Raw genomic sequence first — 20,574 nt, forward strand, 5'->3', positions numbered from 1 at the left:
TTTGAGCCGGAATACAAGTTTTCGCGCCGTTCTGAGAGAAAAAGTTTACACCTTTCTCTCGTCTACTCTTCGACGACTTGTAAAATTGATTCCAGTGAATTTTGCTAGTTTCGATTTAAAACGATGTATCCCGTTGTTTTGAGCCGGAATACAAATTTTTGGGCTGTTCTGAGAGAAAAAGTTTAGACCTTTCTCTCGTCTACTCTTCGACGACTTGTAAAATCGATTCCAGTGAATTTTTCTAGTTTCAATTCAAAACGATGTATCCCGTTGTTTTGAGCCGGAATACAAGTTTTTGCGCTGCTCTGAGAGAAAAAGTTTACACCTTTCTCTCGTCTACTCTTCGACGACTTGTAAAATCGATGCTCGTGAATTTTGCTAGTTTCGATCTAAAACGAAGTATCCTGTTGTTTTGAGCCGGAATACAAGTTTTCGCGCAGTTCTGAAAGAAAAAATTTACACCTTTCCCTCGTCTACTCTTCGACGACTTATAAAATTGATGCTCGTGAATTTTGCTAGTTTCGATCTAAAACGATGTATCCTGTTGTTTTGAGCCGGAATATAAGGTTTCGCGCTATTCTGAGAGAAAAAGTTTACACCTTTCTCTCGTCTACTCTTCGACGACTTGTAAAATCGATTCTCGTGAATCTTGCTTGTTTCGATCTAAAACGATGGATCCCTTTGTTTTGAGCCGGAATACAAGTTTTCGCGCAGTTCTGAGAGAAAAAGTTTACACCTTTCTCTCGTCTACTCTTCGACGACTTGTAAAATCGATTCTCGTGAATCTTGCTAGTTTCGATCTAAAACGATGGATCCCGTTGTTTTGAGCCGCAATACAATTTTTCGCGCAGTTCTGAGAGAAAACGTTTACACCTTTCTCTCGTCTACTCTTCGACGACTTGTAAAATCGATGCTCGTGAATTTTGCTAGTTTCGATCTAAAACGATGTATCCCGTTGTTTTGAGCCGGAATACAAGTTTTCGATCTGTTCTGAGAGAAAAAGTTTAGACCTTTCTCTCGTCTACTCTTCGACGACTTGTAAAATCGATTCCAGTGAATTTTTCTAGTTTCGATTCAAAACGATGTATCCCGTTGTTTTGAGCCGGAATACAAGTTTTCGCGCTGCTCTGAGAGAAAAAGTTTACACCTTTCTCTCGTCTACTCTTCGACGACTTGTAAAATCGATGCTCGTGAATTTTGCTAGTTTCGATCTAAAACGATGTATCCTGTTGTTTTGAGCCGGAATACAAGTTTTCGCGCAGTTCTGAAAGAAAAAGTTTACACCTTTCCCTCGTCTACTCTTCGACGACTTATAAAATCGATGCTCGTGAATTTTGCTAGTTTCGATCTAAAACGATGTATCCTGTTGTTTTGAGCCGGAATATAAGGTTTCGCGCTATTCTGAGAGAAAAAGTTTACACCTTTCTCTCGTCTACTCTTCGACGACTTGTAAAATCGATTCTCGTGAATCTTGCTTGTTTCGATCTAAAACAATGGATCCCTTTGTTTTGAGCCGAAATAAAAGTTTTCGCGCAGTTCTGAGAGAAAACGTTTACACCTTTCTCTCGTCTACTCTTCGACGACTTGTAATATCGATGCCACTGAATTTTGCTAGTTTCGATCTAAATCGATGTATCCCGTTGTTTTGAGACGAAATACAAGTTTTCGCACTGTACTGAGAGAAAAAGCTTACACCTTTCTCTCGTCTACTCTTCGACGACTTGTAAAATTGATGCTCGTGAATCTTACTAGTTTCGATCTAAAACGATGTATCTCGTTGTTTTGAGCCGGAATACAAGTTTTCGCGCAGTTCTAAGAGAAATAGTTTACACCTTTCTCTCGTCTACTCTTCGATGACTTGTAATATCGATGCCAGTGAATTTTGCTAGTTTCGATCTAAAACGATGTATCCCGTTGTTTTGAGCCGGAATACAAGTTTTCGCGCTGTTCTGAGAGAAAAAGTTTTCACCTTTCTCTCGTCTACTCTTCGACGACTTGTAAGATCGATGCTCGTGAGTTTTGCTAGGTTCGATCTAAAACGATGTATCTCGTTGTTTTGAGCCGGAATACAAGTTTTCGCGCAGATCTGAGAGAAAAAGTTTACACCTATATCTCGTCTACTCTTCGACGACTTGTAAAATCGATGCTCGTGAATCTTGCTATTTTCGTTCTAAAACGATGTATCCCGTTGTTTTGAGCCGGAATACAAGTTTTTGGGCTGTTCTGAGAGAAAACGTTTACACCTTTCTCTCGTCTACTCTTCAACGACTTGTAAAATTGATGCTCGTGAATTTTGCTAGTTTCGATCTAAAACGATGTATCCCGTTGTTTTGAGCCGGAATACAAGTTTTTGGGCTGTTCTGAGAGAAAACGTTTACACCTTTCTCTCGTCTACTCTTCGACGACTTGTAAAATCGATGGTCGTGAATTTTGCTAGTTTCGATCTAAAACGATGTATCCCGTTGTTTTGAGCCGGAATACAAGTTTTTGGGCTGTTCTGAGAGAAAACGTTTACACCTTTCTCTCGTCTACTCTTCGACGACTTGTAAAATCGATGGTCGTGAATTTTGCTAGTTTCGATCTAAAACGATGTATCCTGTTGTTTTGAGCCGGAATACAAGTTTTCGCGCCGTTCTGAGAGAAAAAGTTTACACCTTTCTCCCGTCTACTCTTCGCCGACTTGTAAAATCGATTCCAGTGAATTTTGCTAGTTTCGATTTAAAACGATGTATCCCGTTGTTTTGAGCCGGAATACAAATTTTCGCGCTGCTCTGAGAGAAAAAGTTTACACCTTTCTCTCGTCTACTCTTCGACGACTTGTAAAATTGATGCTCGTGAATTTTGCTAGTTTCGATCTAAAACGATGTATCCCGTTGTTTTGAGCCGGAATACAAGTTTTAGTGCAGTTCTGAGAGAAAACGTTTTCACCTTTCTCTCGTCTACTCTTCGACGAATTGTAAAAACGATTGCAGTGAATTTTTCTAGTTTCGATTTAAAACGATGTATCCCGTTGTTTTGAGACGGAATACAAGTTTTCGCGCTGTTCTGAGAGAAAAAGTTTTCACCTTTCTCTCGTCTACTCTTCGACGACTTGTAAAATCGATGCTCGTGAATTTTGCTAGGTTCGATCTAAAACGATCTATCCCGTTGTTTTGAGCCGGAATACAAGTTTTCGCGCAGTTCTGAGAAAAAAAGTTTACACCTATATCTCGTCTACTCTTCGACGACTTGTAAAATCGATGCTCGTGAATCTTGCTAGTTTCGATCTAAAACGAGGTATCCCGTTGTTTTGAGCCGGAATACAAGTTTTCGCGCAGTTCTAAGAGAAATAGTTTACACCTTTCTCTCGTCTACTCTTCGACGACTTGTAATATCAATGCCAGTGAATTTTGCTTGTTTCGATCTAAAACGATGTATCCCGTTGTTTTGAGCCGGAATACAAGTTTTCGCGCTGTTCTGAGAGAAAAAGTTTTCACCTTTCTCTCGTCTACTCTTCGACGACTTGTAAAATCGATGCTCGTGAATTTTGCTAGGTTCGATCTAAAACGATCTATCCCGTTGTTTTGAGCCGGAATACAAGTTTTCGCGCAGTTCTGAGAAAAAAAGTTTACACCTATATCTCGTCTACTCTTCGACGACTTGTAAAATCGATGCTCGTGAATCTTGCTAGTTTCGATCTAAAACGAGGTATCCCGTTGTTTTGAGCCGGAATACAAGTTTTCGCGCAGTTCAGAGAGAAAAAGTTTACACCCTTCTCTCGTCTACTCTTCGACGACTTGTAAAATCGACGCTCGTGAACTTTGCTAGTTTCGATCTAAAACGAAGTATCTCGTTGTTTTGAGCCGGAATACAAGTTTTCGCGCAGTTCTGAGAGAAAAAGTTTACACCTTTCCCCCGTCTACTCTTCGACGACTTGTAAAATCGATGCTCGTGAATTTTGCTAGTTTCGATCTAAAACGATGTATCCTGTTCTTTTGAGCCGGAATACAAGTTTTCGCGCAGTTCTGAGAGAAAACGTTTACACCTTTCTCACGTCTACTCTTCGACGACTTGTAAAACCGATGCTCGTGAATCTTGCTAGTTTCGATCTAAAACGATGTATCTCGTTGTTTTGAGCCGGAATACAAGTTTTCGGGCTGTTCTGAGAGAAAAAGTTTAGACCTTTCTCTCGTCTACTCTTCGACGACTTGTAAAATCGATTCCAGTGAATTTTGCTAGTTTCGATTTAAAACGATGTATCCCGTTGTTTTGAGCCGGAATACAAGTTTTCGCGCTGTTCTGAGAGAAAAAGTTTAGACCTTTCTCTCGTCTACTCTTCGACGACTTGTATAATCGATTCCAGTGAATTTTGCTAGTTTCGATTTAAAACGATGTATCCCGTTGTTTTGAGCCGGGATACAAGTTTTCGCGCTGCTCTGAGAGAAAAAGTTTACACCTTTCTCTCGTCTACTCTTCGACGAGTTGTAAAATTGATGCTCGTGAATCTTGCTAGTTTCGATCTAAAACGATGTATCCCGTTGTTTTGAGCCGGAATACAAGTTTTCGTGCAGTTCTGAGAGAAAACGTTTTCACCTTTCTCTCGTCTACTCTTCGGCGCGTTGTAAAATCGATGCTCGTGAATCTTGCTACTTTCGATCTAAAACGATGTATCCCGTTGTTTTGAGCCGGAATACAAGTTTTTGGGCTGTTCTGAGAGAAAACGTTTACACCTTTCTCTCGTCTACTCTTCGACGAGTTGTAAAATCGATGCTCGTGAATTTCGCTAGTTTCGATCTAAAACGATGTATCCTGTTGTTTTGAGCCGGAATACAAGTTTTCGCGCCGTTCTGAGAAAAAAAGTTTACACCTTTCTCTCGTCTACTCTTCGACGACTTGTAAAATTGATTCCAGTGAATTTTGCTAGTTTCGATTTAAAACGATGTATCCCGTTGTTTTGAGCCGGAATACAAATTTTTGGGCTGTTCTGAGAGAAAAAGTTTAGACCTTTCTCTCGTCTACTCTTCGACGACTTGTAAAATCGATTCCAGGGAATTTTTCTAGTTTCGATTCCAAACGATGTATCCCGTTGTTTTGAGCCGGAATACAAGTTTTCGCGCTGCTCTGAGAGAAAAAGTTTACACCTTTCTCTCGTCTACTCTTCGACGACTTGTAAAATCGATGCTCGTGAATTTTGCTAGTTTCGATCTAAAACAAAGTATCCTGTTGTTTTGAGCCGGAATACAAGTTTTCGCGCAGTTCTGAAAGAAAAAATTTACACCTTTCCCTCGTCTACTCTTCGACGACTTATAAAATCGATGCTCGTGAATTTTGCTAGTTTCGATCTAAAACGATGTATCCTGTTGTTTTGAGCCGGAATATAAGGTTTCGCGCTATTCTGAGAGAAAAAGTTTACACCTTTCTCTCGTCTACTCTTCGACGACTTGTAAAATCGATTCTCGTGAATCTTGCTTGTTTCGATCTAAAACGATGGATCCCTTTGTTTTGAGCCGGAATACAAGCTTTCGCGCAGTTCTGAGAGAAAAAGTTTACACCTTTCTCTCGTCTACTCTTCGACGACTTGTAAAATCGATTCTCGTGAATCTTGCTAGTTTCGATCTAAAACGATGGATCCCGTTGTTTTGAGCCGCAATACAATTTTTCGCGCAGTTCTGAGAGAAAACGTTTACACCTTTCTCTCGTCTACTCTTCGACGACTTGTAAAATCGATGCTCGTGAATTTTGCTAGTTTCGATCTAAAACGATGTATCCCGTTGTTTTGAGCCGGAATACAAGTTTTCGATCTGTTCTGAGAGAAAAAGTTTAGACCTTTCTCTCGTCTACTCTTCGACGACTTGTAAAATCGATTCCAGTGAATTTTTCTAGTTTCGATTCAAAACGATGTATCCCGTTGTTTTGAGCCGGAATACAAGTTTTCGCGCTGCTCTGAGAGAAAAAGTTTACACCTTTCTCTCGTCTACTCTTCGACGACTTGTAAAATCGATGCTCGTGAATTTTGCTAGTTTCGATCTAAAACGATGTATCCTGTTGTTTTGAGCCGGAATACAAGTTTTCGCGCAGTTCTGAAAGAAAAAGTTTACACCTTTCCCTCGTCTACTCTTCGACGACTTATAAAATCGATGCTCGTGAATTTTGCTAGTTTCGATCTAAAACGATGTATCCTGTTGTTTTGAGCCGGAATATAAGGTTTCGCGCTATTCTGAGAGAAAAAGTTTACACCTTTCTCTCGTCTACTCTTCGACGACTTGTAAAATCGATTCTCGTGAATCTTGCTTGTTTCGATCTAAAACGATGGATCCCTTTGTTTTGAGCCGAAATAAAAGTTTTCGCGCAGTTCTGAGAGAAAAAGTTTACACCTTTCTCTCGTCTACTCTTCGACGACTTGTAATATCGATGCCACTGAATTTTGCTAGTTTCGATCTAAATCGATGTATCCCGTTGTTTTGAGACGAAATACAAGTTTTCGCGCTGTACTGAGAGAAAAAGCTTACACCTTTCTCTCGTCTACTCTTCGACGACTTGTAAAATTGATGCTCGTGAATCTTACTAGTTTCGATCTAAAACGATGTATCTCGTTGTTTTGAGCCGGAATACAAGTTTTCGCGCAGTTCTAAGAGAAATAGTTTACACCTTTCTCTCGTCTACTCTTCGATGACTTGTAATATCGATGCCAGTGAATTTTGCTAGTTTCGATCTAAAACGATGTATCCCGTTGTTTTGAGCCGGAATACAAGTTTTCGCGCTGTTCTGAGAGAAAAAGTTTTCACCTTTCTCTCGTCTACTCTTCGACGACTTGTAAGATCGATGCTCGTGAGTTTTGCTAGGTTCGATCTAAAACGATGTATCTCGTTGTTTTGAGCCGGAATACAAGTTTTCGCGCAGATCTGAGAGAAAAAGTTTACACCTATATCTCGTCTACTCTTCGACGACTTGTAAAATCGATGCTCGTGAATCTTGCTATTTTCGTTCTAAAACGATGTATCCCGTTGTTTTGAGCCGGAATACAAGTTTTTGGGCTGTTCTGAGAGAAAACGTTTACACCTTTCTCTCGTCTACTCTTCGACGACTTGTAAAATCGATGCTCGTGAATTTTGCTAGTTTCGATCTAAAACGATGTATCCTGTTGTTTTGAGCCGGATTGCAAGTTTTCGCGCTGTTCTGAAAGAAAAAGTTTACACCCTTCTTTCGTCTACTCTTCGACGACTTGTAAAATCGATGCTCGTGAATCTTGCTAGTTTCGATCTAAAACGATGTATCCCGTTGTTTTGAGCCGGAATACAAGTTTTCGTGCAGTTCTGAGAGAAAAAGATTACACCTTTCTCTCGTCTACTCTTCGACGACTTGTAAAATCGATGCTCGTGAATTTTGCTAGTTTCGATCTAAAACGATGTATCCCGTTGTTTTGAGCCGGAATACAAGTTTTTGGGCTGTTCTGAGAGAAAACGTTTACACCTTTCTCTCGTCTACTCTTCGACGACTTGTAAAATCGATTCTCGTGAATCTTGCTAGTTTCGATCTAAAACGATGGATCCCGTTGTTTTGAGCCGCAATACAATTTTTCGCGCAGTTCTGAGAGAAAACGTTTACACCTTTCTCTCGTCTACTCTTCGACGACTTGTAAAATCGATGCTCGTGAATTTTGCTAGTTTCGATCTAAAACGATGTATCCCGTTGTTTTGAGCCGGAATACAAGTTTTCGATCTGTTCTGAGAGAAAAAGTTTAGACCTTTCTCTCGTCTACTCTTCGACGACTTGTAAAATCGATTCCAGTGAATTTTTCTAGTTTCGATTCAAAACGATGTATCCCGTTGTTTTGAGCCGGAATACAAGTTTTCGCGCTGCTCTGAGAGAAAAAGTTTACACCTTTCTCTCGTCTACTCTTCGACGACTTGTAAAATCGATGCTCGTGAATTTTGCTAGTTTCGATCTAAAACGATGTATCCTGTTGTTTTGAGCCGGAATACAAGTTTTCGCGCAGTTCTGAAAGAAAAAGTTTACACCTTTCCCTCGTCTACTCTTCGACGACTTATAAAATCGATGCTCGTGAATTTTGCTAGTTTCGATCTAAAACAATGGATCCCGTTGTTTTGAGCCGCAATACAAGTTTTCGCGCAGTTCTGAGAGAAAACGTTTACACCTTTCTCACGTCTGCTCTTCGACGACTTGTAAAATCGATTCCAGTGAATTTTGCTAGTTTCGATTTAAAACAATGTATTCCGTTGTTTTGAGCCGGAATACAAATTTTCGCGCTGCTCTGAGAGAAAAAGTTTACACCTTTCTCTCGTCTACTCTTCGAGACTTGTAAAATCGATGCTCGTGAATCTTGCTAGTTTCGATCTAAAACGATGTATCCCGTTGTTTTGAGCCGGAATACAAGTTTTCGTGCAGTTCTGAGAGAAAAAGTTTAGACCTTTCTCTCGTCTACTCGTCGACGAATTGTAAAAACGATTGCAGTGAATTTTTCTAGTTTCGATTTAAAACGATGTATCCCGTTGTTTTGAGACGGAATACAAGTTTTCGCGCTGTAGTGAGAGAAAAAACTTACACCTTTCTCTCGTCTACTCTTCGACGACTTGTAAAATTGATGCTCGTGAATCTTACTAGTTTCAATCCAAAACGATGTATCTCGTTGTTTTGAGCCGGAATACAAGTTTTCGCGCAGTTCTAAGAGAAATAGTTTACACCTTTCTCTCGTCTACTCTTCGACGACTTGTAATATCAATGCCAGTGAATTTTGCTTGTTTCGATCTAAAACGATGTATCCCGTTGTTTTGAGCCGGAATACAAGTTTTCGCGCTGTTCTGAGAGAAAAAGTTTTCACCTTTCTCTCGTCTACTCTTCGACGACTTGTAAAATCGATGCTCGTGAATTTTGCTAGGTTCGATCTAAAACGATCTATCCCGTTGTTTTGAGCCGGAATACAAGTTTTCGCGCAGTTCTGAGAAAAAAAGTTTACACCTATATCTCGTCTACTCTTCGACGACTTGTAAAATCGATGCTCGTGAATCTTGCTAGTTTCGATCTAAAACGAGGTATCCCGTTGTTTTGAGCCGGAATACAAGTTTTCGCGCAGTTCAGAGAGAAAAAGTTTACACCCTTCTCTCGTCTACTCTTCGACGACTTGTAAAATCGATGCTCGTGAACTTTGCTAGTTTCGATCTAAAACGATGTATCCTGTTGTTTTGAGCCGGAATACAAGTTTTCGCGCTGTTCATAGAGAAAAAGTTTACACCTTTCTCTCGTCTACTCTTCGACGACTTGTAAAATCGATGCTCGTGAATTTTGCTAGTTTCGATCTAAAACGATGTATCCTGTTGTTTTGAGCCGGAATACAAGTTTTCGCGCCGTTCTGAGAGAAAAAGTTTACACCTTTCTCTCGTCTACTCTTCGACGACTTGTAAAATCGATTCCAGTGAATTTTGCTAGTTTCGATTTAAAACGATGTATCCCGTTGTTTTGAGCCGGAATACAAATTTTCGCGCTGCTCTGAGAGAAAAAGTTTACACCTTTCTCTCGTCTACTCTTCGAGACTTGTAAAATCGATGCTCGTGAATCTTGCTAGTTTCGATCTAAAACGATGTATCCCGTTGTTTTGAGCCAGAATACAAGTTTTCGTGCAGTTCTGAGAGAAAAAGTTTAGACCTTTCTCTCGTCTACTCTTCGACGAACTGCAAAAACGATTGCAGTGAATTTTTCTAGTTTCGATTTAAAACGATGTATCCCGTTGTTTTGAGACGGAATACATGTTTTCGCGCTGTACTGAGAGAAAAAACTTACACCTTTCTCTCGTCTACTCTTCGACGACTTGTAAAATTGATGCTCGTGAATCTTACTAGTTTCAATCCAAAACGATGTATCTCGTTGTTTTGAGCCGGAATACAAGTTTTCGCGCAGTTCTAAGAGAAATAGTTTTCACCTTTCTCTCGTCTACTCTTCGACGACTTGTAAAATCGATGCTCGTGAATTTTGCTAGGTTCGATCTAAAACGATCTATCCCGTTGTTTTGAGCCGGAATACAAGTTTTCGCGCAGTTCTGAGAAAAAAAGTTTACACCTATATCTCGTCTACTCTTCGACGACTTGTAAAATCGATGCTCGTGAATCTTGCTAGTTTCGATCTAAAACGAGGTATCCCGTTGTTTTGAGCCGGAATACAAGTTTTCGCGCAGTTCAGAGAGAAAAAGTTTACACCCTTCTCTCGTCTACTCTTCGACGACTTGTAAAATCGATGCTCGTGAACTTTGCTAGTTTCGATCTAAAACGATGTATCCTGTTGTTTTGAGCCGGAATACAAGTTTTCGCGCTCTTCATAGAGAAAAAGTTTACACCTTTCTCTCGTCTACTCTTCGACGACTTGTAAAATCGACGCTCGTGAACTTTGCTAGTTTCGATCTAAAACGAAGTATCTCGTTGTTTTGAGCCGGAATACAAGTTTTCGCGCAGTTCTGAGATAAAAAGTTTACACCATTCTCTCGTCTACTCTTCGACGACTTGTGATATCGATTCTCGTGAATCTTGCTAGTTTCGATCTAAAACGATGGATCCCGTTGTTTTGAGCCGCAATACAAGTTTTCGCGCAGTTCTGAGAGAAAACGTTTACACCTTTCTCACGTCTACTCTTCGACGACTTGTAAAATCGATGCTCGTGAATCTTGCTAGTTTCGATCTAAAACGATGTATCTCGTTGTTTTGAGCCGGAATACAAGTTTTCGGGCTGTTCTGAGAGAAAAAGTTTAGACCTTTCTCTCGTCTACTCTTCGACGACTTGTAAAATCGATTCCAGTGAATTTTGCTAGTTTCGATTTAAAACGATGTATCCCGTTGTTTTGAGCCGGGATACAAGTTTTCGCGCTGCTCTGAGAGAAAAAGTTTACACCTTTCTCTCGTCTACTCTTCGACGACTTGTAAAATTGATGCTCGTGAATCTTGCTAGTTTCGGTCTAAAACGATGTATCCCGTTGTTTTGAGCCGGAATACAAGTTTTCGTGCAGTTCTGAGAGAAAACGTTTTCACCTTTCTCTCGTCTACTCTTCGGCGCGTTGTAAAATTGATGCTCGTGAATCTTGCTACTTTCGATCTAAAACGATGTATCCCGTTGTTTTGAGCCGGAATACAAGTTTTCGCGCTGTTCTGAGAGAAAAAGTTTTCTCCTTTCTCTCGTCTACTCTTCGACGACTTGTAAAATCGATGCTCGTGAATTTTGCTAGGTTCGATCTAAAACGATCTATCCCGTTGTTTTGAGCCGGAATACAAGTTTTCGCGCAGTTCTGAGAAAAAAAGTTTACACCTATATCTCGTCTACTCTTCGACGACTTGTAAAATCGATGCCCATGAATCTTGCTAGTTTCGATCTAAAACGATGTATCCCGTTGTTTTGAGCCGGAATACAAGTTTTCGTGCAGTTCTGAGAGAAAAAGTTTAGACCTTTCTCTCGTCTACTCGTCGACGAATTGTAAAAACGATTGCAGTGAATTTTTCTAGTTTCGATTTAAAACGATGTATCCCGTTGTTTTGAGACGGAATACAAGTTTTCGCGCTGTACTGAGAGAAAAAACTTACACCTTTCTCTCGTCTACTCTTCGACGACTTGTAAAATTGATGCTCGTGAATCTTACTAGTTTCAATCTAAAACCATGTATCTCGTTGTTTTGAGCCGGAATACAAGTTTTCGCGCAGTTCTAAGAGAAATAGTTTACACCTTTCTCTCGTCTACTCTTCGACGACTTGTAATATCAATGCCAGTGAATTTTGCTTGTTTCGATCTAAAACGATGTATCCCGTTGTTTTGAGCCGGAATACAAGTTTTCGCGCTGTTCTGAGAGAAAAAGTTTTCACCTTTCTCTCGTCTACTCTTCGACGACTTGTAAAATCGATGCTCGTGAATTTTGCTAGGTTCGATCTAAAACGATCTATCCCGTTGTTTTGAGCCGGAATACAAGTTTTCGCGCAGTTCTGAGAAAAAAAGTTTACACCTTTATCTCGTCTACTCTTCGACGACTTGTAAAATCGATGCTCGTGAATCTTGCTAGTTTCGATCTAAAACGAGGTATCCCGTTGTTTTGAGCCGGAATACAAGTTTTCGCGCAGTTCAGAGAGAAAAAGTTTACACCCTTCTCTCGTCTACTCTTCGACGACTTGTAAAATCGATGCTCGTGAACTTTGCTAGTTTCGATCTAAAACGATGTATCCTGTTGTTTTGAGCCGGAATACAAGTTTTCGCGCTGTTCATAGAGAAAAAGTTTACACCTTTCTCTCGTCTACTCTTCGACGACTTGTAAAATCGATGCTCGTGAATTTTGCTAGTTTCGATCTAAAACGATGTATCCTGTTGTTTTGAGCCGGAATACAAGTTTTCGCGCCGTTCTGAGAGAAAACGTTTACACCTTTCTCTCGTCTACTCTTCGACGACTTGTAAAATCGATTCCAGTGAATTTTGCTAGTTTCGATTTAAAACGATGTATCCCGTTGTTTTGAGCCGGAATACAAATTTTCGCGCTGCTCTGAGAGAAAAAGTTTACACCTTTCTCTCGTCTACTCTTCGAGACTTGTAAAATCGATGCTCGTGAATCTTGCTAGTTTCGATCTAAAACGATGTATCCCGTTGTTTTGAGCCAGAATACAAGTTTTCGTGCAGTTCTGAGAGAAAAAGTTTAGACCTTTCTCTCGTCTACTCTTCGACGAACTGCAAAAACGATTGCAGTGAATTTTTCTAGTTTCGATTTAAAACGATGTATCCCGTTGTTTTGAGACGGAATACAAGTTTTCGCGCTGTACTGAGAGAAAAAACTTACACCTTTCTCTCGTCTACTCTTCGACGACTTGTAAAATTGATGCTCGTGAATCTTACTAGTTTCAATCCAAAACGATGTATCTCGTTGTTTTGAGCCGGAATACAAGTTTTCGCGCAGTTCTAAGAGAAATAGTTTACACCTTTCTCTCGTCTACTCTTCGACGACTTGTAATATCAATGCCAGTGAATTTTGCTTGTTTCGATCTAAAACGATGTATCCCGTTGTTTTGAGCCGGAATACAAGTTTTCGCGCTGTTCTGAGAGAAAAAGTTTTCACCTTTCTCTCGTCTACTCTTCTACGACTTGTAAAATCGATGCTCGTGAATTTTGCTAGGTTCGATCTAAAACGATCTATCCCGTTGTTTTGAGCCGGAATACAAGTTTTCGCGCAGTTCTGAGAAAAAAAGTTTACACCTATATCTCGTCTACTCTTCGACGACTTGTAAAATCGATGCTCGTGAATCTTGCTAGTTTCGATCTAAAACGAGGTATCCCGTTGTTTTGAGCCGGAATACAAGTTTTCGCGCAGTTCAGAGAGAAAAAGTTTACACCCTTCTCTCGTCTACTCTTCGACGACTTGTAAAATCGATGCTCGTGAACTTTGCTAGTTTCGATCTAAAACGATGTATCCTGTTGTTTTGAGCCGGAATACAAGTTTTCGCGCTCTTCATAGAGAAAAAGTTTACACCTTTCTCTCGTCTACTCTTCGACGACTTGTAAAATCGACGCTCGTGAACTTTGCTAGTTTCGATCTAAAACGAAGTATCTCGTTGTTTTGAGCCGGAATACAAGTTTTCGCGCAGTTCTGAGATAAAAAGTTTACACCATTCTCTCGTCTACTCTTCGACGACTTGTGATATCGATTCTCGTGAATCTTGCTAGTTTCGATCTAAAACGATGGATCCCGTTGTTTTGAGCCGCAATACAAGTTTTCGCGCAGTTCTGAGAGAAAACGTTTACACCTTTCTCACGTCTACTCTTCGACGACTTGTAAAATCGATGCTCGTGAATCTTGCTAGTTTCGATCTAAAACGATGTATCTCGTTGTTTTGAGCCGGAATACAAGTTTTCGGGCTGTTCTGAGAGAAAAAGTTTAGACCTTTCTCTCGTCTACTCTTCGACGACTTGTAAAATCGATTCCAGTGAATTTTGCTAGTTTCGATTTCAAACGATGTATCCCGTTGTTTTGAGCCGGAATACAAGTTTTCGCGCTGTTCTGAGAGAAAAAGTTTAGACCTTTCTCTCGTCTACTCTTCGACGACTTGTATAATCGATTCCAGTGAATTTTGCTAGTTTCGATTTAAAACGATGTATCCCGTTGTTTTGAGCCGGGATACAAGTTTTCGCGCTGCTCTGAGAGAAAAAGTTTACACCTTTCTCTCGTCTACTCTTCGACGACTTGTAAAATTGATGCTCGTGAATCTTGCTAGTTTCGGTCTAAAACGATGTATCCCGTTGTTTTGAGCCGGAATACAAGTTTTCGTGCAGTTCTGAGAGAAAACGTTTTCACCTTTCTCTCGTCTACTCTTCGGCGCGTTGTAAAATCGATGCTCGTGAATCTTGCTACTTTCGATCTAAAACGATGTATCCCGTTGTTTTGAGCCGGAATACAAGTTTTTGGGTTGTTCTGAGAGAAAACGTTTACACCTTTCTCTCGTCTACTCTTCGACGAGTTGTAAAATCGATGCTCGTGAATTTTGCTAGTTTCGATCTAAAACGATGTATCCTGTTGTTTAGAGCCGGAATACAAGTTTTCGCGCCGTTCTGAGAGAAAAAGTTTACACCTTTCTCTCGTCTACTCTTCGACGACTTGTAAAATTGATTCCAGTGAATTTTGCTAGTTTCGATTTAAAACGATGTATCCCGTTGTTTTGAGCCGGAATACAAATTTTCGCGCTGCTCTGAGAGAAAAAGTTTACACCTTTCTCTCGTCTACTCTTCGACGACTTGTAAAATTGATGCTCGTGAATCTTGCTAGTTTCAATCTAAAACGATGTATCCCGTTGTTTTGAACCGGAATACAAGTTTTCGTGCAGTTCTGAGAGAAAACGTTTTCACCTTTCTCTCGTCTACTCTTCGGCGCGTTGTAAAATCGATGCTCGTGAATCTTGCTACTTTCGATCTAAAACGATGTATCCCGTTGTTTTGAGCCGGAATACAAGTTTTCGCGCTGTTCTGAGAGAAAAAGTTTTCTCCTTTCTCTCGTCTACTCTTCGACGACTTGTAAAATCGATGCTCGTGAATTTTGCTAGGTTCGATCTAAAACGATCTATCCCGTTGTTTTGAGCCGGAATACAAGTTTTCGCGCAGTTCTGAGAAAAAAAGTTTACACCTATATCTCGTCTACTCTTCGACGACTTGTAAAATCGATGCTCGTGAATCTTGCTAGTTTCGATCTAAAACGAGGTATCTCGTTGTTTTGAGCCGGAATACAAGTTTTCGCGCAGTTCAGAGAGAAAAAGTTTACACCCTTCTCTCGTCTACTCTTCGACGACTTGTAAAATCGATGCTCGTGAACTTTGCTAGTTTCGATCTAAAACGATGTATCCTGTTGTTTTGAGCCGGAATACAAGTTTTCGCGCTGTTCATAGAGAAAAAGTTTACACCTTTCTCTCGTCTACTCTTCGACGACTTGTAAAATCGACGCTCGTGAACTTTGCTAGTTCCGATCTAAAACGAAGTATCTCGTTGTTTTGAGCCGGAATACAAGTTTTCGCGCAGTTCTGAGATAAAAAGTTTACACCTTTCCCCCGTCTACTCTTCGACGACTTGTAAAATCGATGCTCGTGAATTTTGCTAGTTTCGATCTAAAACGATGTATCCTGTTCTTTTGAGCCGGAATACTAGTTTTCGCGCAGTTCTACCCTCCGCGCAGTTCATACCCTCCGCACGTCATTTCGAGTGTGTGTGAAAATGTGCTTCAAAAAATTAAGAGAGAACGCAAAGACAAAGTAGACGCCGAGCAAAAGAAGGCCCATGTCATTCCATACATCCACAAATTCTCGCACAACATCAAGAAAGTGGCGAGAAAAGGAGGCGTCAACGTTGTCTTCTCGGCTCCATGCAGACTGTCCAAGGTGTGCGTGATGATGAAGAACACTAAGAAGACCCCTTGCAAAATCAAACATCTAAGGAAGTTCAAAGATTGCGTTTCCGGCGTTGTTTACCGCATTCCCCTTAGTTGCGGAAAAGTCTACATAGGCCAAACCGGCAGATGCTTTAATGAAAGAGCAAGGGAGCACCGGTTGAGCGTGGCAAACAACGATGGAGGGTTTTTGGCTAAGCATTGTGCGGACTGCACAAAAATGAAGCAACGGGACTGTGTACCATGGTTCGAAAAGACGGAATTTCTGGCCAGATTGAATGACAAATGGGAGCGTCTCGTCGTCGAAACTTTTTACATCGGCACCACGGACAACTGTATTAGCAAGGCTTCCATTTCCTTATCATCCAAAGAATTTTCGTTTTTGCGGGGGCATGTGTAGCCTAGTGACCTGTTTGTGCCCTGGTGATTGAGCAGTGCCTCCTGATTGCGTTTGATGCTTTCGTTGTTCATTTGATTAGCGATCTCAGTTTTGTTTCGGTTCTGTCATGGTTTGAGATGTTTTCCTACGCTTCGGATTTCATTCACCCCTCCCCCTTTTTTAAAACCGTTGTTGTCTTAAACTGTTGTCCCGTCTTTCATCTTTTTGTTTTTTAAATTGACTTGGTGCCTATTTTCACTGTTTTTTGTGACGTAGCTTCTTGAGCTGATTCTTGGTGTTTTTTACCCTTTTGATCTGGTGCCTTTTTTCACTGTTTTTTTGATTTTGACGATAACCGATGTGGTTGTTCTTGTTTCCCGTTTTGTTTGCTTTCAAAAGGGGGTGTGCTTCGTCTCTTGGTTTTGGTGTCAGCACCTGCGCTTGTAAGCGGTTCGAGCTTCAGTGGTATCAGATGGCTAGAGTGGTGTGGTTTTGTTTTGAATTTTCTTACTTTGGAGAACGCGTAATTCTCAAGAGTGCACTGTCGCTAAGCGTTCCTTTGCTTTTTGTTTTCATAGAAAGGGCCGGCCCGGTATAAGATTATCTTGTAAGCGTTGGTTCTTGTGTGGTCTGTTTATCGCCTGGGCAGATTGTCACGTGCCATATTGATCAGATTTGAAGTGCGTTGGGATCGCTATATATATTTGCCTTGTATTCCTTCCTTTAGTAAAGTTGTAAGTCTGCGTTAGTGTGTGTCTGCCTCTGTTTCGTCCGTGTTCTTGTTGCGCAGTTCGTCCTTTTTTGCATTCTGAAATAAAAAGTTTACACCATTCTCTCGTCTACTCTTCGACGACTTGTGATATCGATTCTCGTGAATCTTGGTAGTTTCGATCTAAAACGATGTATCTCGTTGTTTTGAGCCGGAATACAAGTTTTCGGTCTGTTCTGAGAGAAAAAGTTTAGACCTTTCTCTCGTCTACTCTTCGACGACTTGTAAAATCGATTCCAGTGAATTTTGCTAGTTTCGATTTAAAACGATGTATCCCGTTGTTTTGAGCCGGAATACAAGTTTTCGCGCTGTTCTGAGAGAAAAAGTTTACACCTTTCTCTCGTCTACTCTTCGACGAGTTGTAAAATCGATGCTCGTGAATTTTGCTAGTTTCGATCTAAAACGATGTATCCTGTTGTTTTGAGCCGGAATACAAGTTTTCGCGCCGTTCTGAGAGAAAAAGTTTACACCTTTCTCTCGTCTACTCTTCGACGACTTGTAAAATTGATTCCAGTGAATTTTGCTAGTTTCGATTTAAAACGATGTATCCCGTTGTTTTGAGCCGGAATACCAATTTTCGCGCTGCTCTGAGAGAAAAAGTTTACACCTTTCTCTCGTCTACTCTTCGACGACTTGTAAAATTGATGCTCGTGAATCTTGCTAGTTTCAATCTAAAACGATGTATCCCGTTGTTTTGAGCCGGAATACAAGTTTTCGTGCAGTTCTGAGAGAAAACGTTTTCACCTTTCTCTCGTCTACTCTTCGGCGCGTTGTAAAATCGATGCTCGTGAATCTTGCTACTTTCGATCTAAAACGATGTATCCCGTTGTTTTGAGCCGGAATACAAGTTTTCGGGCTGTTCTGAGAGAAAAAGTTTTCACCTTTCTCTCGTCTACTCTTCGACGACTTGTAAAATCGATGCTCGTGAATTTTGCTAGGTTCGATCTAAAACGATCTAACCCGTTGTTTTGAGCCGGAATACAAGTTTTCGCGCAGTTCTGAGAAAAAAAGGTTACACCTATATCTCGTCTACTCTTCGACGACTTGTAAAATCGATGCTCGTGAATCTTGCTAGTTTCGATCTTAAACGAGGTATCCCGTTGTTTTGAGCCGGAATACAAGTTTTCGCGCAGTTCAGAGAGAAAAAGTTTACACCCTTCTCTCGTCTACTCTTCGACGACTTGTAAAATCGATGCTCGTGAACTTTGCTAGTTTCGATCTAAAACGATGTATCCTGTTGTTTTGAGCCGGAATACAAGTTTTCGCGCTGTTCATAGAGAAAAAGTTTACACCTTTCTCTCGTCTACTCTTCGACGACTTGTAAAATCGATGCTCGTGAATTTTGCTAGTTTCGATCTAAAACGATGTATCCTGTTGTTTTGAGCCGGAATACAAGTTTTCGCGCCGTTCTGAGAGAAAAAGTTTACACCTTTCTCTCCTCTACTCTTCGACGACTTGTAAAATCGATTCCAGTGAATTTTGCTAGTTTCGATTTAAAACGATGTATCCCGTTGTTTTGAGCCAGAATACAAATTTTCGCGCTGCTCTGAGAGAAAAAGTTTACACCTTTCTCTCGTCTACTCTTCGAGACTTGTAAAATCGATGCTCGTGAATCTTGCTAGTTTCGATCTAAAACGATGTATCCCGTTGTTTTGAGCCGGAATACAAGTTTTCGTGCCGCTCTGAGAGAAAAAGTTTAGACCTTTCTCTCGTCTACTCTTCGACGAATTGTAAAAACGATTGCAGTGAATTTTTCAAGTTTCGATTTAAAACGATGTATCCCGTTGTTTTGAGACGGAATACAAGTTTTCGCGCTGTACTGAGAGAAAAAACTTACACCTTTCTCTCGTCTACTCTTCGACGACTTGTAAAATTGATGCTCGTGAATCTTACTAGTTTCAATCCAAAACAATGTATCTCGTTGTTTTGAGCCGGAATACAAGTTTTCGCGCAGTTCTAAGAGAAATAGTTTACACCTTTCTCTCGTCTACTCTTCGACGACTTGTAATATCAATGCCAGTGAATTTTGCTTGTTTCGATCTAAAACGATGTATCCCGTTGTTTTGAGCCGGAATACAAGTTTTCGCGCTGTTCTGAGAGAAAAAGTTTTCACCTTTCTCTCGTCTACTCTTCGACGACTTGTAAAATCGATGCTCGTGAATTTTGCTAGGTTCGATCTAAAACGATCTATCCCGTTGTTTTGAGCCGGAATACAAGTTTTCGCGCAGTTCTGAGAAAAAAGTTTACACCTATATCTCGTCTACTCTTCGACGACTTGTAAAATCGATGCTCTTGAATCTTGCTAGTTTCGATCTAAAACGAGGTATCCCGTTGTTTTGAGCCGGAATACAAGTTTTCGCGCAGTTCAGAGAGAAAAAGTTTACACCCTTCTCTCGTCTACTCTTCGACGACTTGTAAAATCGATGCTCGTGAACTTTGCTAGTTTCGATCTAAAACGATGTATCCTGTTGTTTTGAGCCGGAATACAAGTTTTCGCGCTGTTCATAGAGAAAAAGTTTACACCTTTCTCTCGTCTACTCTTCGACGACTTGTAAAATCGATGCTCGTGAATTTTGCTAGTTTCGATCTAAAACGATATATCCTGTTGTTTTGAGCCGGAATACAAGTTTTCGCGCCGTTCTGAGAGAAAAAGTTTACACCTTTCTCTCGTCTACTCTTCGACGACTTGTAAAATCGATTCCAGTGAATTTTGCTAGTTTCAATTTAAAACGATGTATCCCGTTGTTTTGAGCCGGAATACAAATTTTCGCGCTGCTCTGAGAGAAAAAGTTTACACCTTTCTCTCGTCTACTCTTCGAGACTTGTAAAATCGATGCTCGTGAATCTTGCTAGTTTCAATCTAAAACGATGTATCCCGTTGTTTTGAGCCGGAATACAAGTTTTCGTGCAGTTCTGAGAGAAAAAGTTTAGACCTTTCTCTCGTCTACTCTTCGACGAATTGTAAAAGCGATTGTAGTGAATTTTTCTAGTTTCGATTTAAAACGATGTATCCCGTTGTTTTGATCCGGAATACAAGTTTTCGCGCTGTTCTGAGAGAAAAAGTTTTCACCTTTCTCTCGTCTACTCTTCGACGACTTGTAAAATCGATGCTCGTGAATTTTGCTAGGTTCGATCTAAAACGATCTATCCCGTTGTTTTGAGCCGGAATACAAGTTTTCGCGCAGTTCTGAGAAAAAAAGTTTACACCTATATCTCGTCTACTCTTCGACGACTTGTAAAATCGATGCTCGTGAATCTTGCTAGTTTCGATCTAAAACGATCTATCCCGTTGTTTTGCGCCGGAATACAAGTTTTCGCGCAGTTCTGAGAAAAAAAGTTTACACCTATATCTCGTCTACTCTTCGACGACTTGTAAAATCGATGCTCGTGAATCTTGCTAGTTTCGATCTAAAACGAGGTATCCCGTTGTTTTGAGCCGGAATACAAGTTTTCGCGCAGTTCAGAGAGAAAAAGTTTACACCCTTCTCTCGTCTACTCTTCGACGACTTGTAAAATCGATTCCAGTGAATTTTGCTAGTTTCGATTTAAAACGAT

The sequence above is a fragment of the Amblyomma americanum genome, chromosome 7 (genome assembly GCF_052857255.1).
Source record: "Amblyomma americanum isolate KBUSLIRL-KWMA chromosome 7, ASM5285725v1, whole genome shotgun sequence".
Taxonomy (NCBI): Eukaryota; Metazoa; Arthropoda; class Arachnida; order Ixodida; family Ixodidae; genus Amblyomma; species Amblyomma americanum.